Raw genomic sequence first — 13,938 nt, 5'->3', positions numbered from 1 at the left:
TGGTGGTGGATCAAGTAGCTTTGGTGCATTTGGGATCCTAAGCAGTTCACATCACACAACAGAAAAGGTAAGAGAGAACATGCCAGACAGTGTTCCGATGTGGGCTGCCACCATCCAGCCATGTAACTTCAAAAAGCAACCTTAAAGTGTCTGGATCTTATGATAGTTCTGGTGAGGATTCAGGGGAAAAGGTATACTCATACATTGTTCATGGGACTGCAAATTAGTGCAACCACTCTGGAAAGCAGTATGGAGATCACTCAGGACATATGAAACAACCATGTGACCCAGCTAACCCACTCCTTAGAATTTATCCAAAAAACTAAAATCATTATATTATAGTAATACAGTCACTTCAATGTTTATAATAGCATAATTCACAAGAGCCAAGTTATGGAACCAGCCTAGTGCCCATCAGTAAATGAATGGATAAAGAAGATGTGATGTATATACACATGGAGTTTTACTCAGCCATAAAAAAGAATGAAATCATGGCATTTGCCTATAAATGGATGAAACTGGAGAACATCATGCTAAGTAAAATAAGCCAGACTCCAAGTTGAGGGTCAAATATTTTCTCTCATGTGAAAGCTAGAGAGAAGAAAGGAATAAAAAGAATCCTGTGAAAATAGAAGGGAGATCAATAGAGCTGAAGTGGGGGGACCCCTGGGGAGTGAGGAAGAGAGGGAAAGGGGAAGAACGGGAACAAATTTGGCCATATTATACTAGGTGCATGTATGAATATAACACAGTGCATTCCAATTTTATATACACTTATAATGCATCAATTAAAATAGAAAAATGGAAGACCTATAGTGTAGAGGAAGAGGAGGGAAAGGGGAAAACTATGTTATATGCATTTATAAATATGTCAAAATGAATCTCTCTACTATGTATAATTAAAATGCATGAAAATAAAAAAAATTAAGCATCTGGATTTCAGTGTCATCTGTAAAATCGCAGTTGTGGGGGAATATGGAATATACCAGGTGGTTTCTAAGGTTCATGTCTACTATAAAGCAAAGACAAAACATGATTACAGCACTGATTAGAAGCTTCTCCAGCTCAAACAGAGGCATACCAAAGCCTGTGGGTGAGTTCACAACAAAACCAGCATTTCCCACTACAAGTGTGTGAGGAGCCCTTGGACAGGTGCTGACCCTTTATTCTGGGTCTTATTTCGTGGTAAAAGAGGGGCAGGATTGCAGAACAGAGTGTTTCTTTGCGGTGTTCTTGCCTAAATCTAATTGGAGCCATGCATGTGTTCATTGTTTCAACTGTTCTTGTAAAGACCCTCAGAAGGAGTGGGTCTGTTGGCAGTCTGTGTGGTGCTGGCCCCCGGAAATCACATCCCAGCCTAGTTCCCTGTGACACTAACTTTGAGATTGGCCATGTAACTTGCTTTGACCAACAGAACATTAACAAGCATCAAGAGGCTAGATAAGCTCTTGCAACCTGGGTCTGATCCTCTTGAAACTCTGCCCTGGAAGCCCACTTCCATGCTGTAAGGAAGCTTAAGCCAAACTATCATATGACACGAAGCCACAGGAGGGAGAACACAGAGGACAAGAGACCTCCTTGGTCTTCTAAGTGCTAGCTCCTCCCCAGCCAGTGTAGCCACATGGATGAACCTGGCTGCTGTGCGTAGCACAGAAGGACACTCAGCTGAACAGATAAGCTTGTTGATTTAAGCCATTAGTGTGGGGGTGGTTTGTTGAGCAGCAATAAATGTCATGTGAAAGCTAGAATTTTAGTTTCAATGAGGCTTTTGAGAGCCCACAATATCCACTGAGGAGATGAAGCAGCCTTAAGCTTGCTTCTCCAGAAGCAAATGGGGAATAAGATGGACAGCCTTTTGGATGGACCTCAAGCTGACCTTCAATTAAGAAACTTTATTGAAGAATGTATGAGAAATTGGGCTGCGATATTAAGGGTGTTTAGAATCTGGGTCAGAGAGTAGAGGCCAGGAGATGCCTCTGAAATAAGTTAGCAGCAGAAGCAGTCAAAACACCAGGACTGTCAGACGGCCAGAAGAAGCCACTCAGGGAGCACTAAGTTGGCAAAGAGAAGGTCTTTTTCCAGAAGAATCTCAAAGTCAAGTATTCCGTTAAGTTCATCTGCACAACTATCAGATCACATTTACTGTTTGGGGCCCCAAAATATGACCACCATGGGTAGCTGCTGTGGGAGCAAACCTCCTCCCTCCTGCCAAAGTGGGTGGAAATGAAATGGAATAAAATAATAATGATGGCTTGGGCCCAGGTTCCTGGAGTTTTCCAGGTCCTTCCATGTCACATAGCCTTCGCACCGTCCTGCCAGCCTTTCTGCTGACCCCTCCACCACACACTAGTCAGGGGTCGACCTGTAGAGAAAGGCCTCTTCTAGCCATGTGCCTGTGAAAGGTACAAGAAGCTCGGCAGGGCTGGCAGGGGAGCAGTCCTGTGTGTGTTTAGACAAGTGTGGTGGGAGAGCAGGAGGAAAGAAGGCCTAACTATGGAAAGGCGACACCCTGACCCAGCTGCCTGGCCCACATCTTTACTGTGAGATGCCACATTCCACTCACCCTGCTGGCACTTGTTCAACCCCCAGGCATGCCCTGTGCCCATGGATTCATTCCGCAGCATGTCTGGTCAGCACACCATGAGCCTCTCAGCCCCACAGGAAAAGGTTGGCTGCTTTTCTTCTAACAATGAACTCAAGTCCAAGTGCCCATCACTGTGCCCACCAGCCTTGGGTCCAGCTTCCCTAACTGATGCTGGAGGGAGAAGATGGAATTCTCAGACCTACTATTCCAGCCCAGGAGTCACAGCATGGTAGAGGAGGAGACCACAGGATTGAGGAAATGCACGTTCTATTCCACAGGGATGTTCTTAGTAACATGGCATTCTGCATCTTAAACCAGACTCCCTGTACTTCACCTGATGGCTTGGCATTTCTAGAGGGGCCAGACAGTTTTGCAACTCTGAGTCCTTTGCATGTATCTAGAACATTTCCACCTGCTAGATTCCTTTGCATTTTTCAAAACATGGACCACATGTCTCCTGCTCTGTGAATCCCTTACCTCCCAGGCAGGTTAGTGACTCCCACAGCGCTTTCTGTAATTCTTACATACTATACCATACTTTTTCACACGTCTTCCCTGTTGAACAGGCCAGTAGTGGGTACTAACTCACTTCTTTATGCCCTCTCCCCCAGATGACCTGAACCCACATGGTTGAATAAATTGATAAAGAACAGGCAATTCAGTGTAAGGAGATGAAACAACTGTCAGCATATTAGCTGGATAACATTTGGGAGGAATTCATAATGAACAGAGGGTTGGCTCACTCATTCATCCTTTAAGCACTTATGGAGTGTCCACCAAGTGCCTAAACTGCTTTTTAAAGTCACAACATGGCCACAGGATCTGTCCTCCCAGAATTCATGGCTCAAAAGAAGAAAGGATGCCTAAGAAGATGAGTGTAACAACCCACCCTGGACAGGAAAGAAAAGCAAGGGGGACACAGCCCAGTTTGAAGAGTCAAAGAGGATGGCAAGAAGAGAAACTGGAGGAGCCTGGGAACCCAGCAAAGAAGGGTGGCCACGGCAAGGTTCAGAGGCAAGAAGCAGCATGCCAGCCACAGGGCCATGCAGTCCTGGGGGAGGGAGGAAAGAATATAAGGAAACAGAGTCACCCTGTTGCACTCAAAGGTTACTCTCCTTACCCAAAACCATTCAGCTGTCTGTTTTAGGTTGTCCCTCACAGCCCCGATCCAAGACAAATGATGACTTTTGTACAAGCTCTCACCTGGCCAGCACCCTGTGACCCACAACCTACTCTGTGGAGACAGATGCTGGGATCATGAGATGGAGCACAGCTGGCCCAAAAGACAAACAGGAAAAGAGGCATGAGTTTAGGACACAGACATGTACAAAGGAAAGGCCATGTGGACACAGAAAGAAGGTGGCCCACTACAAGCCAAAGAGAGAGGACTCCGAGTGAAACCAACCCTGCTGACACCTTGATCTTGTACTTCCATCATCCAGAACTTTGAGGCAATAAATGTCTTGGTTAAGCCACCCATTCTGTGATATTAAGTATGGCAGCTCTGGCAGACTAACACTCAGCCTTGAGAAACAGACAGATATGAACACTGCTGGCCAGAGCCTCAAGTGAGTGACTCTGAATGAGATAATTGGTTGACCTGCAGGCTGCACTGCATTCTGAATCCCCCCACCCAGCACCCTGTACCCTCCTTTTCTCACTCGGCTGCACAGCTCAGCTCCTTAACAGTCAGACCCCAGCAGGAAACAGATGGCACCTCAAACTGCACAGTATAAGAGAGCTTAATAAAGGGACTGTCATCAAATGTGTAAGTAGGGTGTTAAGGAAGTTAAAAAGAGACAATGCATCACACAGTGCCCTCCCCCACCCCAGGCATGAAAGGACAGGGAATTGCATGCTGGGACCCAGAACCAGTGAAGGGCCTGCAGGGAGAAGGCCACCTTCAGCAAGATGTGCCACCAATCCTCTGTGGCTTAACAGAGGAGGAGACTGGGGAGTGAATGCCCAGACCTTACTCTCGTCCCACCCTCCTGGCATCCTGCCAGAGTCTCCCTTGGCAGAATGAACCCAGGCTGAAGACCACTGGGAGGGCCCTGGTCCATGAAGATGGCCTCTGGGAACAGCCATCTCCCTCACCTCAGGCACAAGGAATAGTTCAGTAAATGCATATTTCAGCCTATAATAGAGGTGCACAACCCAAGTCCCTGCAGTACCTGGCTCAGATGAAAACTGTCACCGTTGAGAGAAAACAGGTAACCTGAGAGAGAAGCTGCCATGGAAATCTCAATAGTTGCCAGTTGTTTAAAAACAGAGTCTCACATAAAAGAGGTGACCAATTCGCCTTTCATCCCGCCATATTAAGCTGTCCAAGTAGATCGAAACCCATGGGGCTGCTTAAACACATTTACAGTCTGACTTTGCTTTTGTTCTCAGGATCTGGAAGTAGCCTTTGTGGGCACCGCTTGTTGCAGAATCTTCTGCTGGTTTCCATAAATAGGCTCAGGCCACTACCTGTAACAGAGCTCAGAGAGAAGACAAGTGAAGAAAACTCTGTGTATTCACTGCCTTTGGCTGCCATACCCTTGTCCTCTCCATAGAGGGTGATGGTAACTGCCCTGAAAATTCTTGGGTCAGCATCTTGGGAGGCAAGGAGACATGGCCCCAAACCCAATCAAGGGATAGCAAAAGGAAGGGCCATGAAACAAGGGCAACCCAAGGTGACAGTTGTAAGTAGATATAGAAGACGCTGGATAATCAGAAAGAATGTCCCTGCAATATGGTTGAGATATGGCAAAGGGCATCCTGAGTCTTGGGCCCTGACCTTGGGTGGAGTTTGCAGGACTATGGGGACAGGGGCTCAGGGTACAGCTTTCCTAAACCACTAAATATGGAAATGGTTTGCTATTGTAATACCTACCCACCATAACCCTACCTGAGTGTAGGTTGAACAGCAGTCCTATGCAGGATAACCAACTGACCCTGACTAGTCTGGGGCTTTCTGGTTTGCACACTGGAAGTCCCATGTTCAGGAACCTGCTTGGTCCCATCTCAAGTATTACTGCACTAGCCATGGTACCTCAGTCAGATCTTGTGGCACAGGTCAGAAACCTTCACAGGGAAGAGGCAGAGTGAGAACCACCCTGACTCTGGGGGAATTTGCCCCACACTTCCCAGAAAAGAGCCTCCCAGCTTACTGATGGACACCTACGAGGCCCTCAGCATCTCGGCTGGCCTCTGGCCATGGTACTCTCCACCTTAGACTCAGTTCCCATTGCATCTCTGCGGATCCCTTAAAGGACTGCCACACTCCCTGACTTGAGGAAGCAGCCACCTATCTGTCCCTAAGCCTGCTCCCTTTGTATGCCTAGCCCTCTACTCGGGCCACTGAGGATGGAACCCAGGGCCTCACACTTTCTAGGCAAGTGCTCTACCACTGAGTCCCATCCCCAGCCCTGAGATAGGCTGGCCCCAAATTTATCATCCTCTGACCCTCCCAAAATGCTGGGATGAAGGCATTGCCACCATACCCAGCTGGCATGCATGATTTTTTTCTCACTCCCCAGGTATCTGGTTGGAGGTCATGTACTCAGAGAAGGTTCCCGACCTGAACAGGAGGGTTGAAGTTTGCATCCTTCCTGCACATTTCCGGGGCACTCTCTGCTGCCTATTCCAATACCGTCACCACTTGCCTACTGACTTTCTCCCCAGAGCCGTAAACTCCCTCAGGACAGGTCCAAGTGCCTGGCAAAGAGTGGGCATTCTATAAGTATTGAATGAGTCAGAAGATGGGGCAGGAGTTGAAGCAGCGTGAGCAAGCTGTGGTCCTTTGTGATATGTTAATTAAGCCACTCATGCCTGCCCTCTTGGTCTTTGTCCCTGTGTCCTGTCACAGCTGTCCACCGTGAGGTCAGGCCCGGTGGGGAGAGAAACTGAGGCCTAGGACTCAGCAATTACAGTACACTCATTAATTGTTTATTTCACCATTCTTTTAGTTAATTAATGGAGTGAATTAATTCATGGATTTAACTCATTCCATTAGCTACTTCTCTTCCTTTGGGATCCATGGTGAGCCAGGTCCTTCCCAGACTTGGAGTGTACAGTGAGGGGTGAGACAGGCAGGAGTCCTTCTCTCCTGGTGTCTGGGATGACTGCCACTGAACAACACTCGATGCTTTCACCTACAGATCAACAAAAGGGGAAAATACTCCAGGGGGAATGTTTTCTAGAGTGCCTCTGCAGGAAGGGAATGAATGATTCTTCAGAGTGGTGGTCAGGAAAGACCTCTCCACTGGGGTGAACCTTAAGCTAAAACCTGAGCAATAAGAAGAACCAGCCTGGTGGATACCAAGGGAAAGTGATCTGGGCAGAGGAAGTAGCCAGTGCAAAGGTCCCGAAGTCAGGAGAAGGCAGGAAGGCAGGGACAGGCTCTGTGTGGTGGGGGAGAGGAAAAGGACCCATTGCTGCTTCTACTTTGCTCTGTCTCCTCCTCCTGCCCCACCTCTTTCTCTGGAAGACTCTTGCTTGCCTCCTTTCATGGAAGTGTGCTCTCTTGGGACCTCCACAGACTCAGAAATATAAAAGCAAATTTAAAAATACTACAAATAATTTTTTAAAGTACTACTTATTTTACACATTATAAAATACAAGTTGAGGCAGTTTTATGACTTCAAAAGGATAGTGAGGTGGGTTTTTATTTTTCTTTCTTTTTTTTTTTTTTTGGTAGTCATTGTTTAAGAAATAACACAACTAGAAACTAAAGCTGTCCATCAATGTCATGGGTTAGCAGTCTTTTTTTTTTTCTGCAAAGTTCCAGATAGTAAACATTTCCATGCCCCAGGGTGTCTGCTGAAAGTACTCCACTCTGCTCTATGGAAGCAGCCAAAAGTAATGTGTGAATGAATGGCTGTGTTCCAATAAAACTTTATTTACAAAAGAGGCATTAATAGGACTTGGCCCCAGAGCTGTGTAGTTTGACAGTCTCTGATCTACTTCCTGGTCATTATCAAAAATACATTTTTATTAGTTTAGCATATCTGTGAGCTAGGCAAACAAGGCACTTTTTAGGTGGTCCTATGATCTGGCACTGAGCAGACACACTGAGTCAGGTGGCGTGATAAGCAGTCACCCATAGACTATTTGAGGTGCAATTCTATTGAAACATTTTTCAGAGGTCAGTATTAAAATTTTTAATTATAACATGTTCCCAAGATAAAGCCAAACTCCATCTGGCTCTTCACAGCCACTGTGGCTGCCTTCCATGGTCTCAGGTAGGACAGTGAGGTGCGTAAGGCTCCCCTGGAGTGACAGGTACAAGGAGGCAGCCTCAAATGGAGCTGTGCAAAACATGTATAAGCAAGTGGATATGGAAACAGGAATGCAAACCCTTCCCAGAAGTCTGTGCAGTCCTGCCATGTGCCCTCTGGTAGATCATGAATGGTTCATCTGAAGTGGATGCACCAGGCTAGCAGCAGGGCTTAGCTCATCCACTAGTTGGACTGGCAGCAAACTCCCCTGCTCTAGGTCCAGGGACCACTCTGGAGCCTCTGAGGATGCTATGCTCGCGGGGCTCCTACTCCCATCATGCCCAGGCAGGTAAGCCTAGGGAGATGCTCAACCACTCCCTCTGCTAGTGAAGCATTGGTTAGCAGCCTAATAAAAGGCTGTTGATTAACATCCTAATAAAAGGTTTCAGAGCTTGTGGCAGCTGTAAGTTTGCATTCCTGAGAAAGGCTTTCAAATGTTATAATTTTAGGGTCTCTATTTAAAAATCAACCTGCACATATAAAGCAGAGTGCCTATTCTGAAATGTTAAGTTAAATTATGCATAATACAATATACCTCTCTTCTCTTTTATTGAATTTGTGACTAATAATTAATTAATTTTTCTGAATTTTTTAAAATCAGAGGTAAGATAAAATTTGACTTTTTATTTTTAATATTGAAATTCTTTGGGAGGCTGAGACAGGAGGACCGCAATTTGAAAACCAGCCTCAACAATGGTGAGGCACTAAGCAATTCAGTGAGACCCTGTCTCTAAACAAAATACAAAATAGGGCTGGGGATGTGGCTCAGTGGATAAGTGCACCTGAGTTCAATCCCCAGTACCCCCCTCCCCCCAAAAATTGAAATTCTGACAATACACCATACAGAATTATCATATTCAAAAGTGTAAAACAATTGCTAAATATTCTTCTTAGGAGAATTGTACTATAAGAAAAAGAAACGTGTTTATTCTAATAAGTGATAACATCCCATCTAACACCTGTATCAGGGATGGGGGCCAATAATGCTCAGACATGTTCAAACCAAACACAAACCTCATATAATCTTTCTAATGAAAATTCAGGGCATGGGTTTAAACAAAATGTAGGGTGTGTGAAAGATTAGAGGAGGAACAAGAAAACTTCATCACATTTCAAAACTTGTTTGCATGAACATTTGATGTACATTTAACAGTCTTGGTGAAGGATTTGTGTGAGTCAGTTCAAAAATTGGTAAGTGACAACTTATTTTTACCAAATAAAATGGTCAAGATAGTGACATTAATTTACTTAACTGAATGTGTGTTTATAACTCTCTGCAAAAGAGGTGCAAAGTTAGTCTTTGCTGCATACAAATGCCCAACATGCAGTGGCTTAAAACAAACAAGTATTCATTATCACAGCTCCTGGGGCTCACTGGGCTTGGCTGGTCTGTGCTGGGCTCAGCCATGCTTGCTCATGCAGAGCAGGTGGAACAGGGACTCTGTCCTGGGCTGAGCTGGGCTAGAGCACTTTAGTTGGGTAACTGTGCTCCATGTGGTTCCTGTCTTCCTGCTGGGACAGTGAGTTAGCCTCTGCAGAAGCGAAAAAGGACAAATAGAAATTCTCAGGGCTTCTTACGGCCCTTTTAAATTCCCATCGCCTAAATCGAGTTTCATGGCCAAACTCAGAATCAAGGGGCAAATATATTCTGTGTTTGGGGGGTGGGGTGGAGGTGGAGAGGATAAGTCACATGGCAAGGGATGTACCTATAGGGTAGGGCAAAGAATTGGGACCATTAATGCAGTCTACCACACTTACCACCCTTTGCCTTCTACACAGCTGAGTGACTCCAAGCTTGGCTGAGTAGACATGGGGGAAGAATGTCTCTCCCAAGGTTTCGTACAAAGAAGAGACATCCACAGAACCACAGGCTTTGCTGGGACACAGACTTGAACTTGAGTAAGACGTTTTTCCATTGGCTGGCTGTGGGACCTGGGGCGAGTTGCAGTCACCATTCTCTTGGCCTGCCTGGCACCCCCTCCTCCTCCTGAGGACAGCATACTGCTTTCAGGGGATCTCCCTGCCCTCATGGCATGTTTGCATCCCTGCTACTAACACATGAGTTAGCTCCGCAGCCCAGGGACACTCATTTCCAGGCTGCTCTGTAAAACAGGGCGAGGATTAGGTTAGCTCCCCTGGGAATTCATCCTGCTTGCCATCCCAACCAGAGCTAGCCAGGGTGCCAGGCCCTCATTCTGACCTGCAAATGAATATTTCCCTCAGCACAAGGCTCACTGCTGTCACCCTGAAGTGGATTCATTATGAGCAGGAACCTCGAAGCTCTGCGACTTGAGTGTGAAACCCTGGCTCCACACTTGTAAGTGGTGCCCTAGGCAAGTCCCAAACCCTGGGCATCTCAGTGTTCCCTGTTGTAAAACATCAGGATAGATAGACAGCATTCACTGCCTGCGCTTGCAAGGAGGCTTGCGTGAACGTAAATGTGAGGGCTACATTTTCTTTTAAAATATTCAAAGGCTCGTTCCTTTTAGACTGTAGAATTTAACATCTCACACCCTGAATTAGTATTTTCCTTTCCTCCTCCCTGCTTTTGAGTTTTGATGGTGCCTGGTTCGGTTAAATTAGGACTGTCTCCGCCAAATACAAATACCAGAGGGGTCTGCCATCAGGATTTGGTGACCTGTCCTCTGGTCCTTACACCTGTGTCAGGAAAAAAAGCAGAAAGAGAAGTCTGGCCTGGGGACCACTTGCTGCTAATGAAGCTCATCTGGCCATGTGAAGGGGGACACCTGCTCTGACCATGTCTCCAAAAGGAGCAATGCCCCAGGCCAAAGTCCCCCGGGCACAGGGCTAAGGCAAACCTACCTCTCTTCCCCTCTTAGTAATCATCCTGCAGCCTCTGGTGAAGATCATCAGCCTCAACATTTCCCATGATTCTTGCCTTTTTAGGATGCCGTTGGCCCAGTTACAACCTCCCATGGATGCTCAGGGACACCCAGGTATGCAATCTACTCTTCTCTTCCCCATTCCTGCCAGAGCTGTGAAGAGCCCTCTATCCGTCTAATGCTGAACTCCTAGAACCATTCCTGGAACTTCCTTGGCATACAGGAACCATTTGAGAGAAACAAAAAAATAAATGAATAAGCATCTCCATTCTCTGCAGTCAGCAGATGGCTAGGAGAGGTCAACAGGGACATTTCAGGGAGAGGGTGGTCCCAGTGTAGAGATGTATAGGGGCATCTCTACCCCACAATCACACTTAGCACAGTGTTGGAGTTAAAATGACTGTGAGTTTAATTGAACCCCCTCATTTTAGAGATGGTGGGCCAGAAACCCAGAGAAGCTACCGCTGTTCATCAGGCCACCAGGATAATGAAGGCATGCAAATCCATGTCTTTTGAACTACGGTAAAGAAACTAGAAATATTTGGGTTTTTCTTCTTGTAGAAGATGGCATTCAGTAGGAATATGAGCTTTTTAAATATATGAAGGACTACTGTATACAGAAGGGTTCCTGGGAGATCCGAAGTGTCTAAAGATGAAACAGTTGCCCCTGAATCCTTGAGTGTGCTCCCTGGAGGTGCCAAACACAAACAGAAATAACTTATAGAGAGAAAGAAGGCATCGAAATGTCGGCAGGGAAAAGGGCTAAGATGATAAACACAGAAAGTACCAAGCGTTGAAGGAATAAGGGGCGGGTGGAACTCTGTGCAAGGGGTGACAGCACAACCACTTTGGGAAACTGATGGCTTCTGATAAGGTTAAACTTACATCTTCCCGATGCTCTAGCAATTCCACTCTAGGGATAGACTCAGAAGGCATACATGATGAGTTCACAGCAGATTATCCACAATAGCCCCAAACTGGACACTACCCAACTGCTCACCAACAATCAATAAACCTTGGTGTTCACACAAGGAGTACTGCAAGGAAGGAGTCAGACTTTTTTCTGTAAAGGGCCAGATAGTATTTTCAGCCTTGCAGACCATATGGTCTCCACCTCCACTACTCAAGTTCTGTCACTGTAGTGCAAAATCAGCCATCGACATAGACATATACAGAAATAAATGGACATGGCTGTTTTAAAAAAAAAACTACAAAAACAGATGGCGTACACAGTGTATTGGATTTTTTAAGATTCTTTAAGGTACACAGCTATGATGTATACTTTCTGAGTGTATATAAATTTTTTTTTAAAAAAGGTCTTCAACCAAGAGTTTTTAAAAAACAGGGACAAAAAAAAAAGCTATTGGCCTATGAGTTCATGATTTGTTGACTAGTCTCAGATCAAAAATAACAGCAAAACTGGAACTGAAACCCAGGCCTCCCGCTCCAGGGAAGGAGAGGGAACCGACACCCAGGAAGCACTTTTCTATACAAGGACTCAGCATTCAATCTGATGGTCGCTCTAGAGAAGGAATCACTGTACACACTTCTGCAGATGACATCACTTCTGTAGATGACATCACTTCTGTAGATGCCATCACTGGGGCCAGGAGAAGATACACACTCAGCCGGTCCTCCACTACTAAGCAGCAGCACCTCCTCTGTTCCAGCCCAGGTTTGCTCATTCTGACCAGACTCGCCCCTCTCCCCACACCCCACCCTGTTCTTAAGCTTCCTCCTGGGGCTTTAAAGGCGAACATGGCATTTCTTACATGAGCACTGCACGTGTATGAAAATAAACTGTAAGCACCCTGCTAAGAAATAACGCCCAGTTGTCCCTGACTTCTGCTGCCCCCAGCCTGGCTCCTAAGTTATGATGTTCTGCCGGCTGCTTCTAGGTGAGCGTGGGCTACAGGCATGTCAGGGACACAGGACCACCCTGTGGGCATGGGTGGGGTTGGGGAGGGGGAGAACAGACCAGGTGCTAGGTGAAGGAGCTTCCACTGCCCGGGGAGGCTGAGTGGTGGCACCTTGAGTGTGGAGGAACTTGTCATAAGGAACCAGGCCAGAGGGGTCCTGGAAGCATGTCCTTGGGTAGCCACTTACCCTTCACAGTCCACCTCTCTGGGACTCTGTCACCTCTGCCCCCTGCTCCCAATGCTGATTGTAAAGAGCAAGAGAGAGTCCCTCCTCCCCCGACTCAGAAAAGGGTGTGGGGGGAAGTGTTTGGGGACATCTGATTAGTTCTCATTGGTGAAGAAGCAGGGGAGTTACATGAAAACTGGACATTTCTAAGTGAAAGAAGCCACTCTGGAAAGGCTACACACTGAAGAGTTCCAACTACAGATGGTCCTCAGCTTATGAGGGTTTGACTTTTAATTTTTTACTTCATGATACGAAAGTGATATATGTTCAGCAAAACCTACTTCAAATTTTGAATTTTGTTTTTTTTCCAGGGCTAGCAATATGTGGCCCAAGACTCATTCCTGACTGGGCCACAGCAGCCACAGCTGGGATCTTGCCATCAGGAGGGAGAAGTAACCCACACTGCACAGCTGCCATGTCACTAAGCTAGGACACTTGCTGGGGTAGGGGTATTAAATGCACTTTCCACTTAGGATGTTTTCAAGTTACAGTGGGCTTGTCATGTTGTAAACTGAGGAGCATCTTTATCTCTCATTCTGGAGGTAAAGGTACAGAGACAGAAAAAAGATCAGGGGTTGGCAGGGGCAGTTTGGAGAGAAATGAATAGGCAGAGCACAGTTTTAGGGCACTGAAACCATTCTGTATAATATCGGAATGAATGATGCCATCACACAGCAGTCAAAATCTATAGACTGCACAGCATAAATAGCCCAAATGTGAACCAGGGACTTTAGCAGTAATAATATAATGATATTTGGTTCACGAATTATAACAAACACGTAATCTGTTAATAAAAGGAGAAACTGTTTAATGGAGAAGAAGGAACATTTAAGAAGTCTTTGTACTTCACACTCCATTTTCCTGTGATCTTGAAATTTTCCTTAAAGAAATAAAGTCCACTAATATTTTTAAAATATTATTATTTTTTAAATTTATTTTTTAAATTTAAATTCCTTAGTTGTAGTTGGACATAATATCTTTATTTATTTGTTTTTATGTGGTGCTGAGGATGGAATCCAGGGCCTCACACATGCTAGGCAAGTGCTCTATTGTTGAGCCATAGCCCCAGCCCTAAATATTACTGTTTAACTCATCAAAAGGA

The sequence above is a fragment of the Marmota flaviventris genome, chromosome 15 (assembly GCF_047511675.1).
Source record: "Marmota flaviventris isolate mMarFla1 chromosome 15, mMarFla1.hap1, whole genome shotgun sequence".
In the NCBI taxonomy this organism is placed as follows: domain Eukaryota; kingdom Metazoa; phylum Chordata; class Mammalia; order Rodentia; family Sciuridae; genus Marmota; species Marmota flaviventris.
This window is presented reverse-complemented; position numbering follows the sequence as displayed.